Source organism: Arvicanthis niloticus, chromosome 1 (genome assembly GCF_011762505.2).
Source record: "Arvicanthis niloticus isolate mArvNil1 chromosome 1, mArvNil1.pat.X, whole genome shotgun sequence".
Taxonomy (NCBI): Eukaryota; Metazoa; Chordata; class Mammalia; order Rodentia; family Muridae; genus Arvicanthis; species Arvicanthis niloticus.
The window spans coordinates 128319533-128344403 of NC_047658.1; the positions used below are offsets into that span (position 1 = coordinate 128319533).

A 24871-nucleotide genomic window follows, 5' to 3' on the forward strand; every position below is an offset into this window, starting at 1 on the left:
CCTGTGCACATTATTCCATGTGGACAGGGACTCTCTAACCATTGAGGAGTAGTGTGGGATTCAGGGGTAGATGTTAGTGATGCTCTATTTGCATGGGGAAGGACTACAGATGTTTTGCCTGAGTGACTGATTGCCATGGGTCCTCTCAGTAGCGTGTCATAGTTAAGTGTTCCAGAGCAGGTACAGGAATGAGTAGGAAGTGGCTTTGTTCCTGTCGATCTCAAGTCTCTGAGATTTCCAGTATTTGAACTAACTCCATCTTATCAGTTTTCCTCTCTGGTGGCATGACCCACTTTCTCACACAAATATCTCATTATTTTCATAAGCAATTATTTTTTAAACAGATTTTTATAGATCTACTAAATTTAACATAGTAAGTATGATATAATTCTAGTTAATGCCCAAATTTCTTCAGTCTCTCCAAAATGGTCCAAAATCAAGATCTTAATGAGTGTCATACATACCTCTATGTCATCTTTGTGACAAGTCCCTACTGAAGGAGCCAGGCCTATAAAATAAATATATCCTAGACATGACTATCCCCTTTTTGTGATTCTATTTAATTTGCAAACCTTACTACTGTGTGTGTGTATAAGTGTGTGTGTGTGTGTGTGTGTGTGTGTGTGTGTGTGCGTGCGTGTGTGTGTTAAGCCACTGTCGTTGCCCTAAAAAAAGGACATCTGATAAATATTCTTCCAGTTTTGAAGGTTAAAAACCAAGATTAAGGTGCTGGTGGGTTGGTTTGTAATTATGTCTCAACCTCTCAGAAAGCCTTTCTGTCTTCCACAGTCTTTTCATTTTGCCAACTCATGCCTGGTGTTTCTTCCTCCCCTTATACACAAATCAGTCTTACTAAAACTTTGAATATTTAGGAATTGATTTAAATGTCATCTTTTTAGAAAGGACCTCTTTGGCCCAATGGAAAATCTCTATGCTCTGAGTTTGCATTTTTTTGTTCCTTTTCAGACTTTCCAAATTGTGGTTGATGTCTGAAATAACCCTATTGACTATTAGTTTAAAGGTTGGTTGCTTTCTCTCCATGAGGATCTGAATTCCCTTATAAACAGCATTTCTTTGTGTGTTTTGGGTTACTCTTCCTTCTTGATCAGTGACATAATTAGACCCTGTGATAGTAACCATTGAACATAGACAGCACTTAGTATTCAGTGTGCTTTTTGAAGATATTTTTCCCTTTTTGCTTGTAGTCTTCTTTGCATTATGGTACCTAATTCATTTCAACGTTCATTGTATATTTGTTACCACTGAATTGAAACTTTATACCTCATAAAGGTGATTATGATGATGATGATGATGAGAGTGACAGCTAAGATTTATGGGACACAATTATTTATAGTAATCCTGTGTCAGTTTCTACTACAATTTTCTTCCACTTACAGATATGAAAACTGTGTTGAAGAGTAATTAAGTTACTTCCCAAAGTCATAGTTTTAGTAAAGACTTGATAATAGTATATTGGAAACTATAGAGTCTATAACCATACCAATAATGGAAAATTTGTATAAAGTAAAGTCAATATAGCAGTTGGAGAGCATGTTTTGTTGGTAAGGTTTTTGACATATTGTCATGTGAGTTCCCCAGCTGCTGTGTAAAAAAGATCAGACAACAGTCCATGCCTGTGATCTGAGTGATCTGAGTGAGGAAGGTGAGGGGGAAATCCAGTTAGGCCAACCAATTAGTGAATGACAGGTTCCATGAAAGACCATGTCCCAAAAAATTAGATGGAGGCAGATTCAATGACATCCACTGCTAGTTTCCATATTCATGTGCAGGCATGCTTGCAATACAAGTATACACAATATGAATATGCACCTACATACCATAATAACAAAATGAGCTCGAAAGAAATTGGTTAGTAAAACTGAAACTCTCTCACTGTGGTGTCTTGACAGCTGTTTCAAGGTGCTTTTTTATCCCCACAAATGCACTTAGGAATGTTCGAAGTAAAGCGCAATGAGCACATTAGCTGGTATTATCATAGGACTCACTGAGCACTAGATCTGCTCCATAGAGCTTTCAATATTTAAACTCATCTAATTCCTGAAGAAGCTGTTTCTGGTATTTCCATTTTATATTTGAGAAAAAGTTAAAGCACAAAGGGAAATAATGACGGTTCTAGGATCCCACACCTTAGAAGCAACCAAAGCAGAACCAGTCTGATCCAAAATCTGTGCTTTCCTGTTAACTTCTACACCATTCATAGAGTGATTCTGATTGATTAAAGCAGCCGTTATTATACTGTGGGTCATGACCTCTTTGGGTTTAAACAACCCTTTTACGAGGGTAGCATATCAGATATCCTGAATATTAGATATTTACATTATGATTCATAACTGAAAAAAATTATAGTCAGGTAGTAACAAAGAAAAAATTTTAAGGTTGGGGGTCACCACAGCATGAAGAATTGTATTAAAGGGTTACCCTATAGGAAGGTTGAGGACTGCTGGACTAAAGGTATATGTTTCACTGTGAGGTAACATAGACCTATACCTTTTCTCTCCAATAGTCGTATCTCCCCAAGTCCCAGGTTTATTATCTCAATCAATTCAAATAGGACAAAATGTTAAAGTATTAGTAAATAATAATCAATGAATTACACATAGACCAGTGAAAGCACATAGTTCTCAGAAGCTACCATTCATCTCTAGGTGACAGTGATTATTCAGGTAAGATCATATTTTAAATAGGCTTTGAGAACTAGAAATTTTCTGACATATTATTTTATCATATTATTTTAGTATTATATTAATTTATTATCATATTATTTTAAGTCATTCTCCTTTTAATACATTGTACATCAAAATTGAATATTGATTTAAAATGTCCATGAATTTAGAGCTGTTACATTTTTAAAAGCACAAGTTGACAAAATACATTTTCCAAATCCAGAATGGTTATTTGATTTTAGACAAGTATGATTCTTCTTCAGATGTCCTTTTGTTTTTTGGTTTTTTTTTGTATTATTTTTATTTTTATTGGATATTTTATTTACATTTCAGATGCCATCCCCTTTCCCTATCTCCCCCCGAGAAAAACCCTATCCCATGTCCCCTTTTCCCTTTTGCTTTTATACACTTTTTAAAAATGTTAATCAAAGGCTTTATAAGTTTGGTAATACTAAATACCCAACCTAGATATATCAACTATCTTTGACTGGTGAAGACACGTGAACATCTGCCTCCATATCCCCCCTCCTCTTTCTCTCTCTTTCTCTCTCTAGCTTCTCCTCTCCTTCTTCTCCTTTTCTCCTTACTCCTTCTCTTCCTCTCAGTACCCCTCCCATCTTAGCTCCTCCTACATATCACTCTTCCTGTTAAAATAAAACTTTTCTCTCAAAATACAATTAGAGCATAATTATGCCAATTTGTAACAGTGAGGTACAAGATAGTCCTAATACCCAGTCCATCATTTTGTTGACTAACCAGAACCTCTGTCATCTCTCCTAACTAAAACACTTAGTTCTGAACCTGGCTTTTTTCTTGGCTTTAGAATGAATGTCAGCTGAAAACCATCTACTCAGTTCTTTTCTCTCAAAGTAAATAGCCAGGATTGGCTATGAGACTATAAGATTTCAACCCTGTCAGAAATCCAGAATGACTGAGTTAACTGAAATTATGGGAAGCACAAAGCATGGCAATTTACTCTTCCCTGCCACCCCTCTTCTAATATCTCAATGCCCATAATCAGCTTGAAGAAGTTAATGAAGAGTCAGCGCCCCTATTCCCTGGGCTTGGGGACTAAGGTGGTTAATACTGGGCTGTCTTTCTAGGGAAAAGTAGTGGTTTTGGGGAATAGAAATGATTAGCTAGGATTTATTGCATAGCCATAACCTATTGGTAGAAATCTTTATAATTAATATCAAGATGAAGTTATAATTTCTTAAATGGTACAAAATTTACTTTGATTTCAAATTTAAGGTTTTCATTGGTACGAGCTTCTTATTGACATAAAAGTGAGATGAATATTGATACTCTTCAGATGTCTTAAACTACTTTGAAGTTTTTTATTTTATTTCAGAAGGTTGTTTACAGTGTTTAAAAGAAAAAAAGAGATAATAAAATGCAAAAATTTCACTGTGACAAAATTTGTAATTTTTCCATATTTTAATACAGCTATGTTATGAGACAAAAGTATTATTTTCCAAGGAAAATGAAATGTTTACAAACTGCTCTTGAACCAAGTGGTGCATAACTAAGACCTATCTTTAGAGTTTTTTTAAAAAATGAAGTCATCCATATAGGGACACAATATGTACTATGAAAACTCACAGTTCTCCACTGGTGATAACAAATGATGACAGACAAAATTATCTGCTAATACTTAAATAACTGCTATACTATCAGAATCATCTAAGGAAATAAAACAATTATTTCTTTAAATTTAATGGTTAGTATTTTATTCATATATAACATAAAATGTATTGACATTTTATATGCTGATATGTATTTTACAAATATTATTTTATATATGGAATTTTACAAATATTTCGTCTTTAAAATATATAAGTATTATCCAAAATACAAGGAACATAAAAATGATTACTGGGGGAAAAAGAATATTTTGTAATGGATCCAAACTTTAAGGAAGCTAATCACTTATGCTTAACATTTATTTTTATGAAATATTTCTAATAGATCTCTATTCTTTATCATTACCAGTTACTGATTTTAGACAATTACATAGTGTTATAAAATTCTTCTACACAAAAGAATAATTTGCTCGTGATTATTAGCAAGTGCAAAAGATAATAACTAAACAACCTGACAACAGCATGACTTTTGTAACACCAAGTGTACTTAACCATATATTAAATATGTTCTATGCCCCCAATAACATAAATAAAAGACTTATAGCATTTCTACCTAAATATTTCTGAAAGAGGAATATTTATCCAAATATCCTCCAATAGATACAAACAATCCCCAGACTCTTAAACTACTTCTAGAATTTGATGTAATATTGATTACAGTAGCAAAGTTATAAAATTTCCCTCACCTAAGTTAGCAATATACACATCTATATTTTTAGCTAGCCCAGATAACACAGCTCACCATAAAGAAAATAACTATGGACATTATATCAAGGACAAAAGTTATTTAACATCTGAGAGTCCTACCTTCTGAAAAATTTAAGCCCTGAAGTATTTGCCATATTTAATTTAGTTCTTAGAACAGATATTTCCTGTTTGATCTCCATCCCATCTAAACTCTCAAAGCCAGAAATTAACTGATTCTGACATCTTCATTCAATGACTACTCAAAAGGCTCTAGTCATTTCACCAAATAAAAAATACATTTCAATCAACACACAGATATGAATATATATAATCATTCCTGCTCAGCTTTACTCTCGCCAAGTCCAATGTCAGAGAACAGTTGTCTCTCAGTCATCCATCTTAGCTTTGTAGGGAATCAAGTGTTGAAGTTCTGGTCTCTTTAACAAACACATCTTCATGTGTGAGTCAGAGGCACAAACCATATATAATTTTCTTATGATCCATAAGAGTTCATATGCACTTATTAAACAGAGAAAGAAAACTTCTTGTCTTCTACAGATTCCATTTCAAAGCAGTTCGTTGAGGACAAAGCAAAGGAACAAAGAAAATCAGAACCCATTGCAGGTGAAACTGGCATTTTTACAAGAAGGAAACGTGGTTCTTAAATTTAAATGGAGCATTTCCAGGAACAAGAGCACAGGCATGCTTTCTCTTCCTCCTCCTGCTCTGCAGCCTGAAGTGATCCAGAAGAGATGCCTGTTTCCCAGCTGGGAGTCTTGCACCACGGGCTTCTGCCCTGGGGATAAAGGTGTGGTCCCCCAGTCTCTGCACACTGAAATGATGCGCTGGCTTCATTGTTAGTACCTCTGTAGGATGACACAGAAAACATCTTGGCTCTCTGACTATATCTCATCTGGAAACCACAAAAAGGAGGCATGAGTGTTTGCATTGCCAAAGATAAGCAGCAAAGTCTGAAGAGAGTTTCATGCTCACTGGGGATTTTTGTGGCTCCGTGCAGCCTCTTCTTGAAATAACCATTGCTGACTCACTCTCTTTGGGGACACATTCGTTGCATTCAGCATTTTACTGGCACTTGCTTGTGAGATCTCAGATTATCACTGTTGCCTGGCAACAGAATAACATGCTAGACATTTTTATTTTGATGAACCTAACTTAAACTTTCAAACTTTCAAAAGAAAAATCACAGATGGTTTTAAGATTTTACATTTGATATTTGTTAAGAAAGAATATATTTAATTCCAATTTACTTTTCTAGTCCAAGAAATTCTCAATTAATTTCTTATTTATGTGCTGAAGAGTTCCATCTATAGCAAAGTTAATGTTCTCACCATTTCCTTCAGACTCTAGCCCAGATGTTCGTATCTCTACCCACACTCAATGAAATCTCTCACCATTGACAATTTAGTTAGAATGTTGGCTCCTGAAAAACATATATAAAAATACAAGCAATCACTTATTTTTTTTAGTTTTATTTATGTGTGTCTTACTGTGTGTCCCACGTGTGCAATGCAGTTGCAAGGAGGAGGATTGCAGATCACCTGGAGCTGGAGTTTCAGGAGTCTGTGAGCATCTGATATGGGAACAGAATCCCTCAGCTTCTGTGCAAAAGTAGTAAACGCTGTTAACAGCTGAGCTACTGCCCTATGCCATATTTCTCTTGCTTCATCATCACAGGATGACAGATTAAAAGAGAAAGAGGAAAGGAAGGGAGGGAACAGGGGAAGGAAGGGAAGAAGGAAGTGGAGGGGGCAACTGGAGAGGAAAAAAGGGGAAGGAATCCATATTTAAACTTCCATTCAGAGGATTACTTTCTCTATGTGGTAAACATTAACTTCCAAAGAATTTATACAGATGATACATATCCTTAAAGAGTACATATCTATTAGATTTAAATAGAACTTGGTAAGAGTAAAGTATATATTCCCTCCAAATTTAGCATATCAGGTTTTATGAAGATTTTTTAAGTTAAAATATTTGTCCCAGTGTTATTAATGTGTTAACAAATGCATTAAACATTTTTCAAAAGAAGGGAAAATTTACTAGCATGTGTCTATGGAAAAGAGTCAGACTATATTAGGTCAGATGTAACAACTGGTTACAAAGATTATATATAGAACAGGATGTAATTTTGACATATGCATGAGGGGCAGTAGAAACAATACTACTTGACCCTCAAAAGAGTGAGCCTCATTTGAGAAAATTTCTCCATTGGACTTTCCTATGGGCATGTATGTGAGCCCATTTTCTTAACTGCTATTTTACTTAGGAAGGCCCAACCCACTGTTTGCAGTGCCAACCCTGGACAGGTGTGGCTGGGTACTATAAGAAAGCAAACTGAGCAAGCCAGTGGGAGCAAGCCAGAAAGCAACTGTTCCACTGTGGTCTCTGCTTCAATAGCTGCCTAGAGTGCCGGCCTTGTGCTCTTGGTGCTGGACTATAACCTGTAAGCCAAACAAATCCTCACCTCCCCCAAGCTGTTCCGGGCCAGTGATTTATCATAATAGTAGAGACACAAACTAGTGCAAGTGGAATCCAAAAGAGGAGAAATTTCTGCTGCAAATTCATGCTGCTAAGAAAGCTGCTCTTCCCACTTGAGGGGATCCAGAACAGTTCCCCTCAAAGATCCCAAGAGCCTATGGTAAATAACAGTAATAGGTCATCCCACAGACTGTTGCGTTACTGTTGGCAGGAGATCAGTGCTTAGGGACAAATCTAAGTATTTGGCATATCGTCCTTTCTTTTTCTTTCTTTCTTTTTTTTTTTTTCTTTTGACCTTTACACAGAGTGAACTCTCCCACTTGGACTCTCACACTGACCTTGCTCCTAGCTACTCTTTGTAAACTGGGTGTTCCCTATCCCAACAAGCCATGTGTTTAAATAAACATCTAATCATCCAATTAGAGATGAACATGAGGTGTTTCAAGTATTTGACCTTCAATGTCTTTCACCATCTAATATTGCATGGCATTCTCTCAGTCTGTGGGAATTCTTATGATGGAGGAATAAAGGCATGTAAGCATAGTGTACAGATGCATGCGTTTTAAGGGGAGGAAACACTCACAGGCCCTGCAGTTCTATCAGTCTGGAAGATTGGGGATTCTGATGTCACAGAACTAACACTTGATAATGGTTCTGCAAGGAAAGAGGCAATCATGTGTTCTCAAAGTGGAAATAATATAAATTTCAGGCACTGTGTACATAGATAGACAAATTATTAGTTGTCAAGAGAGACACAGTATAATGCTGCATGAATGCACCTGAAAATAGGGATCCACAAGTATGAACCTCAACTAGACAGAATTTAGATTAGCAATAGAGGAGTCCATTAGGAAGGCTGGGCCTTTAATATCCCCCAATAGAAACACATAGGTTATTCACAGCAGAAGAGCAGGGTGCTTAATTGTGTCCATGTATAATTCATAGTACATCTTTAAGAATCTGTTATGCCCCAAATATGTCCCTGGTACTGAACCTTTAAAGAGTAACAAATTGCATTTGCTATTTAACTGGAGCTAAAGTCATGCAAGTAAAGAACTGGAATAAATTGCAAAGAAATCCCCACAAGAAAAACCACATAAAACATCATATATATATATATATATATATATATATATATGCATATATATTAATATTATTATAATTATTATATATTATTAATATAATATTATATAATATATATAATATAATATATTATATAATATAATATTATATTATATATAATATATAATTATATATTATATTATTAATATAATATTATATTATAATATATAATATATAATATATAATATATATAATATATATATTAAAAATTAACTTTTAAATGCCCCTTGATAATCAGGTACAATGATATATGCTTGTATGCCTTACTCACAAAACAAAATATAATTTAACATTACTACTGACACTTTTTGTTGTTCTTGTTTTTATTTTGTTTTGTTTGTTTTTAAAGGAAAAGTAGATTACAAATATGTAGTGAATTAAATGCTAGCTTCACCAGGGTCAGTCTGCCTGCAGAGAAAGTTTTAGGCCATCTATGACAACACAGTGAGACCGAGTTTTATAAAAGCCTCCCAGAGAAGCCATAAGTTAAAAGGATTGCCTAACCTTTTCTAAATATTCTTATTTGAAAATGGGGAATAACATGTACAATTATATGTGCATATAAAATTTATATCTAATTATGTGTTGTACATAATATATTACCCATAATAATATATATTGAATATGTAATTATAAAGCCTAAGTTTCAGTTGTTTTTCATTGAAAGTTCTATGTTTTAAATGACGTGTTCTCCTCTTTCCCCTTATTTCTTCCTCAGAGTCAGAGTTACAATGTCAATACAGGTAATATATTTTTTTTTAAGTTTAAAAAAAATAGTAGAAAAAAAGCAAGACTTAAAACAGAAGGTAAGAACGTGAGAAACGTTATTACAAATTCATGTTTAACCAAGTCTTCAGATCTAAGCAAGCGAGCCTTTGGTAAATAGGCTTTGGGGAAATAATGCCCAAAGGTTGTGTTTGCTGTTGTGCTTGGCGTTTGGCGTTTGTCTTGCATGTGATCGGGGAGACCAGATGACCAGTAATCTCCCTTGCCCTTTCTTTCTCTTATCTCCGTGGGCTCTGCACACAGCTTCTTGCCTTGGCCGCTCATTTGCCCTAAGATGTCTGTGGCAATTAGGATTTAGCAAGTCGCACTTTAGCCTGTCAGGACCCAGCGACTCCTACGCCCTGCTTCCGCCCATCGCTTCATTTCACCTCCAAAGAACCCAGAGACAGGCCTACCTTGTTAGGCTCAGATCACAAATGCCCAAGGCAGACAGCAGTTACTGTTGGCTTTTCCTGTCATGTCTCCTTATGTCTGAGATACTCACAATCCTTATTAACCCCATCAAGGCCCGAGCCAATCAAGAACTTACTAGATGGATCAGGAATTTCAGAATTACTCTGCAATGCCAGAATTTACTAATTGCATGTCTTGGACAAAAATGTATGGCAGTTTTAAAATTTTTTGACACGGTACAATTTCTTACTTATTAAAGCTTGTGTTGCTGAGAAGAAAAAAAAAAACAACATATATTTGTTTTAAAACTTTGACTTGATAGTTACACCTTAATAGTGTTCATCTTCACAACAATCCTGGAAGCCAGACAGTAATATTTTCCCCATCACATTGATATCCATTCCCATTTTTAACAGATTTTTCTTTTACAATGATTTGTTTCGTATCTAGTACTGTTCTTGGAGTGAATCTACAAGGATTAATACAGTAGCCTTCTTATTTTCCATAGATTTTGGCTTTGGGGGAGACACAGTATATAAGATGACAGATGAGCAAAGAAAGTCAGAACAGAGGATTCCTAGTCTACTGGGAAGAGAAGGAAATGCCACAAGCTCAGAGGAGAAGGCTGACGTGGTACCTAAGGCTTCACCCTTGGCATCTAAGGCATAGAAAAAGCTTAGAGATCCTAACATGGCGGCCAAGCACCTCCCCAGGCCCTGGGGGATGTTCGTCCTCACTGTTACATTTTCAGATGGAAACAAGATTTGCCATTTATATTTCAGAATGAATTTATTACATTTTGAGCACTTATAATTTTAGTAAAGCACAGGCTAACATATATCTTTATTTTTTTTTAAGGTGCTTAATATACAGTTAAAGAATTTGGGGCCATAACTTTAAAGTTGTTTCTACTTGGTTTAACTGAATATGTTTAAAATGTTTTCCTGACTAAAAGAGAATCAAGTAAAGGAATTTAAGTCCATTTCTCTCATAAACTATCCTGGAGCCATGGCAGATGGCCTTTCAAAACAAACAAGCGTAAAACACTTTAAGAAGACAACCCAAGCAAAACCACAAGGACAACCAGAAGCTTTGCCTGGACTGCTGTAGAGCTCTGGGCTCCATCCTGGGTGCCCCTTCAGTCTTTCAGGTGATGGCAAGACCAGGCACTTTCATATTCTAGTTTTCAAGGTTTCTGTCTACAAATTAAATGATCTAAACATAATTTGGAAAAATTAAGTAATTTGCAACTTAAAATTCTATGCATAAGGAACTCAAAGAAAGAATATTTTTATTTTTATAAATTATTGGTTTTCAAAGAAGAAATTTTTATAGCAGATATTGGGAAAAATGCTGATACAGACATTTTAGGACACTGTTACATTTTTTAGAGACAGATTATAATAACTCTGTGTTCTCTACAATTTATTTTAACTGGTTCAGCAGAAGCCATATGGTATGTGGGTAGGTAAATTAACTCCACAGCTAGAAAAGTTAACTTTTGAAGTATACCAATAAGGAATATGTTCATCAGGTATGTCAAAAGCATTTGAAAAAGCCTGATCAACATCCCATAACTAAAACATAAACACCAATGACAATAACTTCTAATATTACAGTTCTATTTTCAAAACAACAGGTTGACAAGCATTTTCTCTTTGCCAAATGGTATCAGAAGCTGATGTTGGTAGGTTATGACTGCCATCTCAAATGTGCCTTATTCCTAAGATTCATGATTATGCCCATGACACAGGCATGATGGGAAATAGTCTGCTTATGACTAGGCTTTACTAATTCTTCCTCAAGACTACTGTCATGCAGGTCTTGGGGTTCTTATGGAGAGCTTGAATTTCACCTGGTTTGCATAACATGTAGGTTGAATGTTCGTACACTTGGTTAGAAGGAATCATGCATGTTGGATTGTATCTGAAACTTGCTTTCCTATAGCATTCCTCTTAGTGTGCTGAGAAAGAAACTTGGAGCTCTCAGCAACTCTAATGTAATGTAGAGGTTACAGAGTCTACCACAAGAGCCCAATGACTTGGAGGCAATAATGTGCCTTAAGTCATTACAGCACAATTCTTTTATTGTTCCAAACTCAAATGTCCCTTGTAAATATGTCAAGCTCCTATGTCAGCCACTACCTCTGAAGGGATTGTTACTGAGCGTGTGATAGAGCAACGACTTCAGTGGTATATTCTTTTTTAAGCATTACTTCCTTTGAGAACAAATGACACATTCCTTTTCATTTATTTATTTTTCATTTCTTTTTATTTAATGAGAGTCAGGTAGACCTTTTAAATTGATCTTCAAATACCTTGATGTACTTGACATGTTCAATTAAATGTCCTTGAGGCTGATCCAAAAGACTTTCATTCTCGTTCTTCCTTCATGTGGTCTTTATTTTTAAATTTAGTTAATTGCTCTTCATTTTATCATAATAGATTTCATAGTCTATGAGAATTCCAAGAGCAGAGAGCACCGGAAGCCAAAGTGTGAGTTGAGAGCTCATTGTATGGCTCCCTGAGGACCAAATCATGAGAAAATACAAAATGTAAGCATTTGAATGAGGAGTTGATTTTTTTTTTTTAGTAATTGGTTTTCTTATATGATAAAATTTATCATATGCATATTTTATATAGCATATTTAATAAAATGCTGCCAAAAGCCTTTCCATATTTTGGATAATTACATGATTAAAAATAAAATATTTTCCCCGTGCACACATTTTTAGATAAGTAACTTCTCTAGGCTTATCCACCGTCCTCCCCATTTCTAAGCTAACAGCAAATGGAGAGCCGAGTGGTAGCAAAGGCTCAGGGCTATTCCAAACACTGGGTTTGCGTTAAATGATGAAATGCTTCCTTGTAGAAAGCTGGGAACATTCATCTCGTGAATTAAAGCCACGGATTGGTGGCTGCTGTTTTCGCAGTAGTCCGATTTGTCCTTTTAACATTTGCTTTGTTGTCCTTGGCGTCTTTGAAGCTTGAAACATGACGCAGAACTTTATCATCTCTCTCCTTAGTCTAAATTGAGTTAATTGGGGTCTTTGCCATTTGTTTCCTATTCATGTTGTACAAGAATGATTGAAGAGAGGTACAGACTCAGGCACACCCTTTTATTGTTTGCAGGAGACACAAAGCCAGTGGGATTCCCCTTATTAAATTAACATCTACTGATTTCAAAATGTTTCCGTGATACAAACAGCAGCAGGGGCCACCGGGAATCCTAACCTCCTGTCAGTCCCCTTTTAATTTTTTTTCCATTCCTCATACAATCTAGTTAACTCGAAGGTGATAGAGGAAAAGAAACATGCTATATGTCAAAATGACAGGGGCTATTACGTGACTTGGGGAATGAATAGCAGGAGACTGTTAGGGGTGAACTCTCATTTGTACCTTTAACTGAAACCCCTTTCTGGCATGTTTTATTAAAATCTCCCTATAAACCCATGTGGATGATGTCCATGTCTGAGTCATCTCTTTGAGTCGCCACCAACATCATGATTTGATGACCATGACAAAAGAAAAACATCTTTGTGGTTCTGTTACATTCAAAACTTGTACAATCCAGAAGCTGTAATACAAGCTTGTAACCCAGATTCAAACTTTGCTTTGGAGCATAGTTTCCAAGGTCAACTTTTGTAATAAACGAAGACATTTATTCTTCAAAATTAATATGGTCTATGTTGCTCTAAATTTCAGTGTACAAACATTGTTTATGAGGTATAACTGCTTTTGTAATGTCATGTAGTCATCTCGTGAACTGTATAATCCAATTTAATGTGTAAAATAGAAACAAATAGAGACTCAACATTAATGAGTCACTGAAATCAGCAAAGGCGTTTTAAATGTGTAAGTACTATTAACAACCATTATATTAAAAAAGTCTTAAAATTCACCACTTAAAAATTCTAATTGAAAATCACTGACAGCCATTAGACCATGAATAAATGTAAAATAAATGGAAAACAGATTTTAAGGAACCAAGATCAGGCAGTGGGGAAGAAAATAAATGTCAGCTGCTTAAGAAATCTACATTGAATAAGAAATGACAAACATGTTTTCAAAAGGGATATTAAGGACTTATCCTAAACACATTTTCCTTGCAGCTGAGATTCACAGAAGCAGCCGCCAAGTTGTTTTACATTCTTCTTAAATAGCATGAAAACATTGTGTATTATTAACAAGCATATGCTTTAATTGAGTATAGTGAAAAGTTATTTTTTTAAAAGTTAGAATAAATTACTTCCCCCAAATACATATTATTTTCGGGAGAATACTCAAAGAAGATCCCTTGCATAGCCTCACTTAGATAAGAAATAGAAAAGAGAAATACTCATTCAAATACGCTAATCACACAGGAAGGGCACTACACTATGTTGTCATTGACTTGGGGGGCTCTCTGGGAACATAAGTTAATTAATAAAATCTGATTACACATTTCATTATTGGAAACCAAAATTCAGTGAGACCGTTGGTTGGGTCTCTTGCTAGCTTCTACATTTATTTGTAGATATAGTATTCAGGGGCCTGGAGCTGAATTGTGGTTGGTATGCATTAATTTTGCTTGCAACCTCCTGTTTCTTTTTGTTTTAAATGACTAAATATTGGAATTACATTGTATATTTCACATATAAAGCAAATCTCAAACAAGTTACTACATTTTTTAGAAATAATTTATCATATTTAGATTTATAAAATGTACAGTTGAGAAAATAGCATATGTATTTTGCTCTCAAAGTATATTTTAATAGTCTGTTCCACAGTGAAAGTGACTTTATTGAGGGGTCACATGTGTCTTGTGGGTACGGTAATCCCCTGCACCTAAAGCTGTACAGACTTCCCAAATATTAATTAACCAACAGATATGAATTTTGGTATTTTAAATGAATTAAACCTGAAAATATATCAAATTTTTAAATGCATACAAGATTTTATACATGAATAAACTAATGTGTATATAGATTTATTTATTTATTTATTGTATATAGATTTATATACTGTAGAAATAGTCCTATTTTTTAATTAAATTTTCTGTTCTTTTTTTTCCAAAAATTTGAAATGTATAGTAGTCACATTTATGAATATTTAAAATATTAATAACTTAAATGTTACCTCACTAAAAAAAGACATAACTTAATTGACCTTTATATTTAACTTTTGTAGAAGAAGAAAAGTCAGTTCATTTACATGTTAATAAGAATGAAAAATTTGTAGAAGACAACTTGATGGTGTGTGTGTGTGTATACATTCTATATAGTCACAGATTAGAAAATGAATTTATCAAATATTCTCAATTCAACACTTACTTTTCAAGTTCCAAGAAAACAAACATGTTGTTGAAAGATCTATTAACTATTTAAAAAAATACTTATTGCAAGCTGTACTACACTACTTTTCTCCTTCTTTAACATTGTTATCCATTCTAGAGGATAGCTTTCCTTTAGATATAAACTGTTCTTGGAAAAAAAATAATAACTGGAGATTATTAAGTTATTTAACACTTATTAGCAAACAAAACTGAGTATAACAACATATTCCTAAGTGAATGAATAAGTAATTGGCTTTAAACTTTACATTAATTCACTATAAAATATTTCAGATATTTATTATTTTTATTATTTCTGACTTAATTACATTAAACCTTCTAAGCCAATATTCTAAAATGCCTCTAAGCCATTGCCTTATGTTTAAGACTTTGATGTCAAGGGAAATTACCACATATTATTTATAAAACTCATTTACAATTTTTAAATCATGCATTGAAAGAAAAGACTAGACTAAATGCTCTCATTATGAAAATGTTTGATATAAATTTCCTTATCCAAGACCAGGCAGTTAGAAGATAGAATCTAGTCATGAAAATTGGATGTCTTCTTTACTAAATTTCTGTTTGCAAAGTTTGTTTTGCACTTTATGGAAGCCCTTGTGTCTGAATTTGGCGTGAGCTTAGATAACCGAGATTACCTTGATTCATAAATTCTTCTGTTTCCCATTGAAAATTACAGAGTACCTTGCAATTTCTTTTTTTTTAAACAAGCAGATTCCTGGTTATGCTTTTATTCATGATAGTCTCTGAATAGAACATTGTGATATTTATAACAACAATGCAATGCTTGTCAGGAGAAACATGCTGGATTATCCACTGACTTGATCAAAGAGGCCACAAACTGCAATCATAAAGGATTGAATTATGCAGAAAATGATGTGGTAATAAAAGAAACATGCAGAACCATGCTTTTAAAAGAGAATAGCTCTTGGAAGACAAAGTCCACACACTTGCTAATCTTACCCTAGAGTTTTATTGTGTGTAATGATTCTTATAATATGCAATACATCATTGGAAGCATAGAGTATCATTGTTGCACGTATTTTTACTTAATGACAACAGTTACAGTGGGATTTGTGATTCATTATATAAAAAGTAAGTCCTTGATTTCTGTTACTAGTTTATGAGCTAAATAACTTTTTTTCATTTTTACATTTCACTATGCATATTAAAAAATTTTTTATAAGTATGTAATGCCATACCCAGCCACGAAAATGGGAATGTTTACTTACATGGATCATAAAGAATGTCAATTCATGTTATAATTAAACATAAGTAGAGTTACTCATTGTTGCACCATTATTGGAAAATAATTTGATCCAACCTTGTTCTTCTGTGAGCAAAGAGCTAATGAATGCTGACACTTTGTAGTATATGAGTTTTGTATTCCTATAAATACCATAACTTGAAGTCAGCTTTGTCTTTCTAAATTTATGTATTATTTCAGACTTTGGGAGTTTAGAATATTATATGGTCAAGAACAGTGCTGGAGAGCTAAAAAATGCTTGAACCTTTCTATACAGTTCACACAACAATTGCTATTCTTCGCTGCATTCTCTGCATTTTTACAAAGGTAGAAAATAATATCTCACCTATATTTTTTAACTGAAATTGCCTGAGAAAATTGGTATATTGATTCAGGTGAGAGATCAGTGCCCCCTCCATTTGGACTGAGTCCTCCCTCCGTTGAGAGCTATATTCAGATAAGTACTCAGTCTTCTCCCTTTGCTCACATGGGAAGGATTGTTACTTCCCAAATTAATAGTTACCTTAACTTGTTATAGAAATTCTACATATTTATGTTGGATTCCTGCTAATAATCCCTCTGCTTCTCTCTTAATTAAAAAGTCAGAAATATGTGTGTTTTGCTTTTTCACAAAAACATTCTGTAACAGAATCTTTACTGCCTTGGAACATTTTAGAAAATCACAATTCTTTTGTTCTACCAGGACCTATTAAATTAAAAGGGGGTTAGAAAACAGCAATTTGTATTTTCCCAAGATGAACAAGTAATGCTGAATTTGAGCACGGCTGTCATAGCAAAAGCGAATGCAGAATTACCTCAAATCACAGAGTCCAGTGAACAATTGGTGGAGAACACATGATGTCCTAATTCTCTGCTCAAAACCAGTTTTCCAAGATTTGAGGCTATTGGGCTCCTCTTGCACTGTACTTAAAAACTCTGGGTGATACTGAAAACAGAATTTCTCTAGAAATTTACTTAAATTGAGAAAATTTATGACAACACAGAAAGGCTGATTTGATAATACAAAAATGGGAATCCAAGAAATAAGTAAACATGTCTTTAACTATGGCTCTTCTTGGAAGTTCACTTGCAGATAGTGACGCTCAGAATCTTCTTAGTAGTTTTCATTTCTGTGAATAATCTTCTACAGATGACAAATATGAATATATAAAGCACCCAATAGAATCTATGTGAGTGGCTTCAGTGCTTCTGTTAGTAAAGAGAAAATTCTTTGGAAGGACAACATTGACACTGAAGGACACTGGTGTATTCAAATAGTTTTCTCCCTTCTTTTCATTTTGATATCAGCAACTCATCTAAAGAACACTAATAAAAGTATATGCAGGTTTCTTGGTACTTGAAATTATTATAGGCATCAATATTCTAGTTTTTACAGCCTGTGAATGTACACATACAGAATGAAGAGTGAGTAACATCATGGTTTTACTACTTGCTGTCAAGATTTACTCTACTCTCTCTGCTCACAGAATAACTGGTTGAATAATTTGCATTTAGTAACTAATACGATTTTTATTTGATACGTTAAATAAACTTAACACGGTATTTTCTACCATGCTTAAAATATACTAGTAAGCTTTATCATTTTCATTCAAAAACGAAAACCTGCACCATCTTTCCCATGAAGGACAGTATTTAAAACTGATCTCATCTGGCAATTTCTCAGAGTGTGAGAGTTCAAAGAAGCTGGTGCAGGGATCATTCTCTTGCTCTAGACAGGTTCAGTGCTCTGTATATTAAAATGTCCTTCTAAAGAAAGAGGTCATTGAAAAGAGGCAACTTCTCAAAGGTGGTTTTTGCTTAGCAGATTTTGATTTCACCAAACATCAGGCGACTACCACCACTATCTCTAGGGAGATTCTCTATCTAGTCCCCTGAAATTATAATCACAGGAGGGACTTGCACTGCCAGGAATAATCCAGGTAAAACTCATTTTGTGATGCAGCCAAGTATATGCCTTCAAGCACTCAGGATGAGAATCTTTCTGCTCTGTAAATTGATATCCACAGCCACAGGGATTATGTAAATACTCAGGGGAATGAAATGCCAGGCAGTGGGTGTAACTCCATCCAGGCTGCAAAGCAAGAGACAGTATGTGCTTGGGCCACATACACCAATGAAGGGACGTGTCTAAAAATGGAAGCACCGTTTCATTTTACAGCTCTATTCCTCATGAGTATTTACAGTGATGTTAAATAAACTTCACGTTGACAAAGATACAGTCACAGAGTCTATATTATTCTATATCTTGCTGCCACACAGTTCTCTTCAAGCACATTTTAGATGTCTGAAATCATAACAACTAACCATTCTATGTGCTCTGCCTTCCTAAGAAACATCTTTAAAATGAATTATAAACTCAGTACATAAAAGGCAATGTTTCTCAGATCACTTCCTTGGAACGGTGATGCACGTGACTCATGTGTTTAGGATTTCTTTATTGTCAAGTGAACCTACCTTCTCTTAGCTGCTGGGTCTCAGTCATCTAACAGGTAAGGGGAAGTCATAGTTCCTACGCACCAAAATGTGGATAATGTCCATAGTTGGGCATCATTCAATTCTGTTAGAGCTTGAAGGAATCAGATTGACTGACTTGACTAAAACACAGATGAAAGGGGTTCTGAAAGATTTCCTAGAATAAAATCATATCACAACTGAGCTATGAAATAGTAACTAACATAGTAAATATAAATAGGAAAAATGGGCAAAAACCAAATCAAATGAAGGAAGCATAGAAATGATTAGGGATCTTTGCTGGGCATGGTGGGCTCATTCTTATAATCCCAGAAAGAAGGGACGAATCAAGAGAGGAAGAGAATGGAGGAAAGAAAAGAGAAGTCATATGGGAAGTTTTAAATACAGGAAGACATCATATTCTAATTCACATACTAAGGACAGAGGCTTGTATTTCTGGAAGTGACCAGAAGCTCAGCATTTATAGAGGAAAAGGTAGAGAAATGAGTCTGAGGTGGTTCTGGACTACCATCAAGCAGACTGAACACAGCATGCCAAGAAGCTTACAGTTTATCTTCCAAAGAGCAGTTTAAGCTATTGAAGTAACAATGTGTCTGCACTTCACTTTCATCCTATTTTGTAAAGAAAGCATAAATGAGGGAAGACTGGGAGCATGCTCCCTGACCTATGACTAAGTCTTCTTGTCCCTATAAATATCTAACATGTTAAGTATTCAGTAAGTATCTGGGGAGACTATCACTTTAAATAACTTCTTTTGCCTAGTATGAAAAAGCCATACTATGCTACAAAATTACTGAATGTGTTTAGTTTTCTCTTAGACTAAATGAAAAAAAAATTTATAAAGGAAATTTGGTCATACAATTGTATCCCATGACTAAGCATTCAGAAGGAGTGGAGAAGGGAGTGTTTGAAAAGAAAGCGTTTTATTTAACTATGGACTTCAGCATCAAACAACCATGACCCCAATCAACTCAAAAACACTTTGAGTGCTAGATTGCTTGATAATATGCTGGAGCAAGGTTTTCACTTAAGCAACAAACCCTGTTATCAGTTAGTAGGACTTTGAAGCAATCGGCTTCCCAATCGTTTTCTATCTCATAGTGCCACATCACTGTGATGCCTGATCACAGAAGGGCTCACCCCCAAATTCACTGCCCACAGTGTCAGCAAATGAAAACCATCTGCTTCTTGACTTTGAAAGAAAGATTGTTCGTGAGAAGCTGAAAGGTGCTTAACTTCAATTATTTTTAACAGTGCAAGCAAGAAGGTGCTAAACAGGGCATACACGTGTGGAGATGCAGATTAGGTTGGCTGTCTGCAGCATATTAAATATGGGAACTGGTTGAATTTGAAGCTTTTATGTGTGTATTAGTTGCTTACTCATTGCTGTGGGGGATGTAGAAAAAAATACCTTTAGGAAAAGTTTATTTGGGCTCATAGTTCAAGGGTACAGTTCATCATTGAGAAAACATGATGTCAGGAAAAGTATGCAGCAGTTGGTCACACAATATCCAAGGCCAGGAGACAGACTGACGAGTGCTGTTGCTTACCCTCTTTCTCCTTTCTATTCAGCCTCAGGCCCCCAGCCTATGGAATGCTGTGACCAACATTCAGAGTGGATATCAATTACCATCATCTAGGAAATCCCATAGAGCAAGGACCAAAGGTTTGTTTCCTTATAATGCTAAATCCTTTTGGATTGACAATCATTTAAGACAATCTGTTTTTCAGATGAGAAAGTGTATGTTAGTGTTTAATTTGGGATTTCTAAAAATATAATTAAAGTGTGATCACTACACTTTCCTGTAAGTAAGTAACCACTAAGAATTTTGAGCATATGGTGTCACCGAGGAAGTGAATATTGAACAGTTGAAAAGGCAGGAGCCGTATCATGAAGGACTGATTGTAATCACAAGCACAAAGCAAAGAAGAGTAGTCCCACCACTCATGCATCCAGCCCCATATTTTCTGCTTTGGGGTAGTTCATATAATAACTCTAGGTTTTGATTTGATTCAAAATACTATTCACTTGATACAGAGTTTTGAGCTACTACTTTCAGTAATGTTTCAACATACAAAAATAGTACACATAAAATATCACACAAAATGAAAAAGGACAAAAGAATCTTTTCATTAGATGCAGAAAAAAACATTTGATAAATTTTAACAACCTTTAATGACCAAACACTTCAATAAATTAAACACTAAAAACTGTTCCTCAATAGGCCAAATTCAGACAGAATCTTTCTTCATAGAGAAATGTAAATTAAAGTCTGTCTTCTAAGAGAAGCGACATGATCAGATGTCCACTTAGACTACTCAATTTTACTCTTCCCTCAACTACTCCGAGATTCTCCCTTCCTCCCTATCTACTCAACTTTGCATTCTCTCTCTGAGTCTCTCTGAGTCTCTCTGAGTCTCTCTGAGTCTCTCTGAGTCTCTCTGAGTCTCTCTCTCTCTCTCTCTCTTTCTCAAAACATAAAATCAAACATTCAAACATCAAACAGAAAACTATAGAATCCCAATATTCTCTATTGGGTAGTATTAGAAGTCCTATCCACATCATCAACAAAGGAAATAAATGAAAGTTTTCAAATAGAAAAGGAAGAAATCAGATCATTATTCTCATTTGTTAGTAATGTGACTTTGTAAATTTCAAAACTTAAATGCCTCAAACACATCAAAATACATCACACAGATACACACAAATCAGTCAACATTTAAGATTAAGAAACTTAACATAGGACCAGATCAGCACACACATAAAATATATATATATATATATATATATATATATATATATATATATATATGATAACTCCTAATAACATTCTACTATATTCATAAATAAAAGCCTAAGTGCCTTGCTTGGCTGTCAGCAGAGAAGCTTCATTCATCCTGACACTGATCAGAACAAATACAGAGAACTATAGTCATATGTCACTTACTTATAAATGGGATGTTTCAATAAAATTCCTCCTCTCAGAGCTTTGGGACCCCCACACCTACCCTACAAAGAGTATAAGAGCCAGAGAGAATAGAGGTCACCAAGAAAACACAGCCCTTTAAATCAACAGGATCAATGCAACAGAAACTGAGGCAGCATGCACAGACCCTTCATAGGTCTGTACCAGATGGGTTCCAGAGCTGAAAGAAGTGAACATGTGCCTCCATCCCCAACCTAGAGGTAATCTCCAATTAATGATCACTTGCAAATGAAAACTTAGTTTCTTCCAAGGACTCTCACTGGGGAAACAAACGCTTAAGGGTAGGCTGCATGCACAGCACTACATGGCCAAAAGAAGCCAACTCAAGCATCATTGGAGAGTCTATGCCCCATAATGTTGTATCAGAACTTTTTTCTCTTTTAGTTTTATCTTTTTGCTTTATTTTACACACACGTACGTGTACGCACATACAGGCTCACATACATATGCAAACACACCCACACAAATTCTTTTGTCTTATAGGTTTTTTGAGTATATTTTATGGTTTTCAGTTTAGTGTTTTATAAGATTCATGAGTGTAAGTGTGAGTGAGTGGGTATCTGTGACTGTATATGATTTGTGTACGTTTTCCTGGGCTCTTTCCCTTCTTTTTGTTGGTTTTGTCCTATTTTGATATTTTTATCCCATCCTCTTATATTTAATTACTATCCTTTAGAAGCCTGTTCTTTTCTAATTTGAGACAGAAAGAAGTGGATCCAGACTGGAAGTGAGGGAAGCAGGAACTGGGAGGAATACATGGAAGGGAAGCTATAATAAGGATACATAATATGAGAGAAAAAGATATTTCAATAGAAAAAATTTAAAAGTCCAAAGAAGAAATATATGCTAAAAATGTTTTCCAAGAAATTGTAGAAGTAACCAAATAACAGACCCCACCAAATTGTTGCTGTATTTTGTCCTCCTTAATGGTTTGCATTATCTGCATGCAAATGTATCTCAGTTCTAGAATCCAGTCATAGATGCAATGATTTCAATCAGAAATAACTAATTATGTAAATGTGCTGTTGTGTTATCAATACAGTCAAATTTTATTTTTTCACATTTAAAAGAAAAAATAAATACAAAATCAGTAGCAATTTTATATTGTAATGAACTTTCAGAAAATAAATTATTAGAGGAGCCATATTTACAAGAACTACAAATCATCAAACACCTTGAGAAACCATTTGCGTTCTGGTCCCTTAGTATGATCATCATCTTCTATAGAAGGTACTTTGGCTGGTAATGGCTCCTGTGTTTATCAGTTTCAGTAATAAGATGAACTTTCAACAGTGTGTGTAATCATTTATCAGAAGTACATATGTGCTCCCTGATCAGTAAACTTAGTTCACCCCTACTTTTAGAAAAGCTCTAAGAGTAATGCTTAATCATTGGATATTCTGGTATAATCTTTTTGTGCATTATTATCTGATTGGTTAGTAATTCCAATGAAATATTAACAAAGGTTTTCTATGCAGACATTTTATTCTACAGACGAAAACTATGTCAAGGAAGAATATTCTAAATCAGACATGAATATTTCTCTCAAAGAACTTAAAACAAAAAACAAACAACACCCAGCCTGAGTTCATTGGCAATAGTACAGACCTAAAATTACAGAGAACCCTGGGAAATTCATCTGTGAATGTTGATTTCCTACAGTATAACAATGATCCACAGCATTAGCATGATCTGGGTGGAGAAAATAAAAAAAAAAAAAGCTTATGATTCTGAAGCTGGGACTGATCATCCATGATTACAACATTGAATCTTCTACATCAAATATTTCAGCTGTGAGATTTGTAGACCCAGCATCTTGCTACTCACCTGTTGCCACGACTGGAGATTTGAAAACATTCCAAGATATGTTCCTGATTACAGAGCCCTGAAATTCTTCCCTAGAAGTTCATTCCATTAAATGGGCCCTATAGTTTGTCTTTTAAATTATACTCTGTCATGTAAAGCATCATGACAATTTTCAAAGGTTAGTACTTCCAACAAACTTTATTTCAAACAAATACTTATTGAGCAAACAAATACTGTATGAGGTGATTTAGTTGTATGCAAAATTTAATGCAGTTCATATTTATAATGACATATAACCACATATAATTTTACCACAAAAATATATTTCAAGAAAAGTTCATAAGATAATACTGATCTATAGTAAGTGCAATGCTCACCTCGACATTATATGCTACTGTATGTTAGTTTTCAAAATAATGATCTTAACCTATAAGGCTAATTTGATCCTTTGAAAGAAAATTTTTCTTTGGTAATTACTTGAATTGTTTATTTGGTTTGAAAATTAAAAATAAATAATCAAGCACACTTACATTTTATGAAATATTTTTAAAATGATAAATCTGAAAGATGTAAGGCTTTAACCTGTAAGACACAGAATTTTGCCAACAAGTTTTAGCAAAGTTATAGAGATATTCTTTGACAATTTTAACTTACTCTGCCTATAGTATGACTATAGTTTGGAGGAGGCAGGACATGCTGTAATCAGCCACCAGCTCAGGAGTCTGGATCCTCTCTGAATAGCAGTACAGGGTCTCCTCCTTTTATTCTTGCCTGGCATGGTCAAAAGGCAACTAAAGTGTCAGAGTCTCAAAAGGGTGTTGTCTCCACTTTAACAAAGGTTTGGACTATTGGACAAGAAAGTACAAGAAGTTTATAAAATTAGCCATGCAGGGAGCCTAGAGTTTAATAACTTCAAGATCAAAAACCAAATTGCCTGTATATGTGGTCCATTATCCAATTATTTCATACTCAAAGTCAGTGGCCTGATGCTTGATCCTGCCTGTAAAGCCTAGCACAGTGTTAAGGTTGTCCTAAGCATTGGGGCTTTAGGGAGATAGACTATTATTCTTAGGATGAATTTTTTTCTGGAAGAAATACATTAGGTGTTTTCTCTAATTATTTTCATTTTACTCCTTCTATGTAAAATTCTCTGAAGAATCATGTACAAATGGGAAGACTTAGTGCCAGAGAGGG

General features: G+C 34.7%; 1 protein-coding gene and 1 long non-coding RNA gene across 6 annotated transcripts in view; one reads left to right on the forward strand and one right to left on the reverse strand.

The window, feature by feature from the left end:
* The window catches only part of LOC117711703 (aldehyde dehydrogenase 1A1), a 135030-nt gene that overhangs the window by 30056 nt on the left and 80103 nt on the right, over window positions 1–24871 (forward strand). Inside the window, exons 1-2 of one of the 3 annotated variants that reach the window (XM_076918370.1) lie at window positions 9359–9378; window positions 20457–20550. The exons of 1 other annotated variant lie outside the window; for it this stretch is intronic. The gene's annotated coding sequence lies outside the window, so the exon portion shown is untranslated. Of the gene's footprint in view, window positions 1–9358; window positions 9379–20456; window positions 20551–24871 lie in introns of those variants that run through there. One more of the 3 variants, XM_076918365.1, reaches the window with a different exon arrangement.
* On the reverse strand, window positions 5669–24401 carry LOC143435495 (uncharacterized). 3 transcript variants are annotated; one of them, XR_013105858.1, is made up of 4 exons: window positions 7500–7736; window positions 6364–6455; window positions 6008–6139; window positions 5669–5927 (listed from the first exon to the last, which is right to left on the reverse strand). It is a non-coding gene; the product is annotated as an uncharacterized LOC143435495 (long non-coding RNA). The 3 variants fall into 3 exon arrangements; XR_013105857.1 differs by lacking the exon at window positions 7500–7736 and adding an exon at window positions 24332–24401 and having other exon boundaries at window positions 5669–6139; XR_013105856.1 differs by having other exon boundaries at window positions 5669–6139.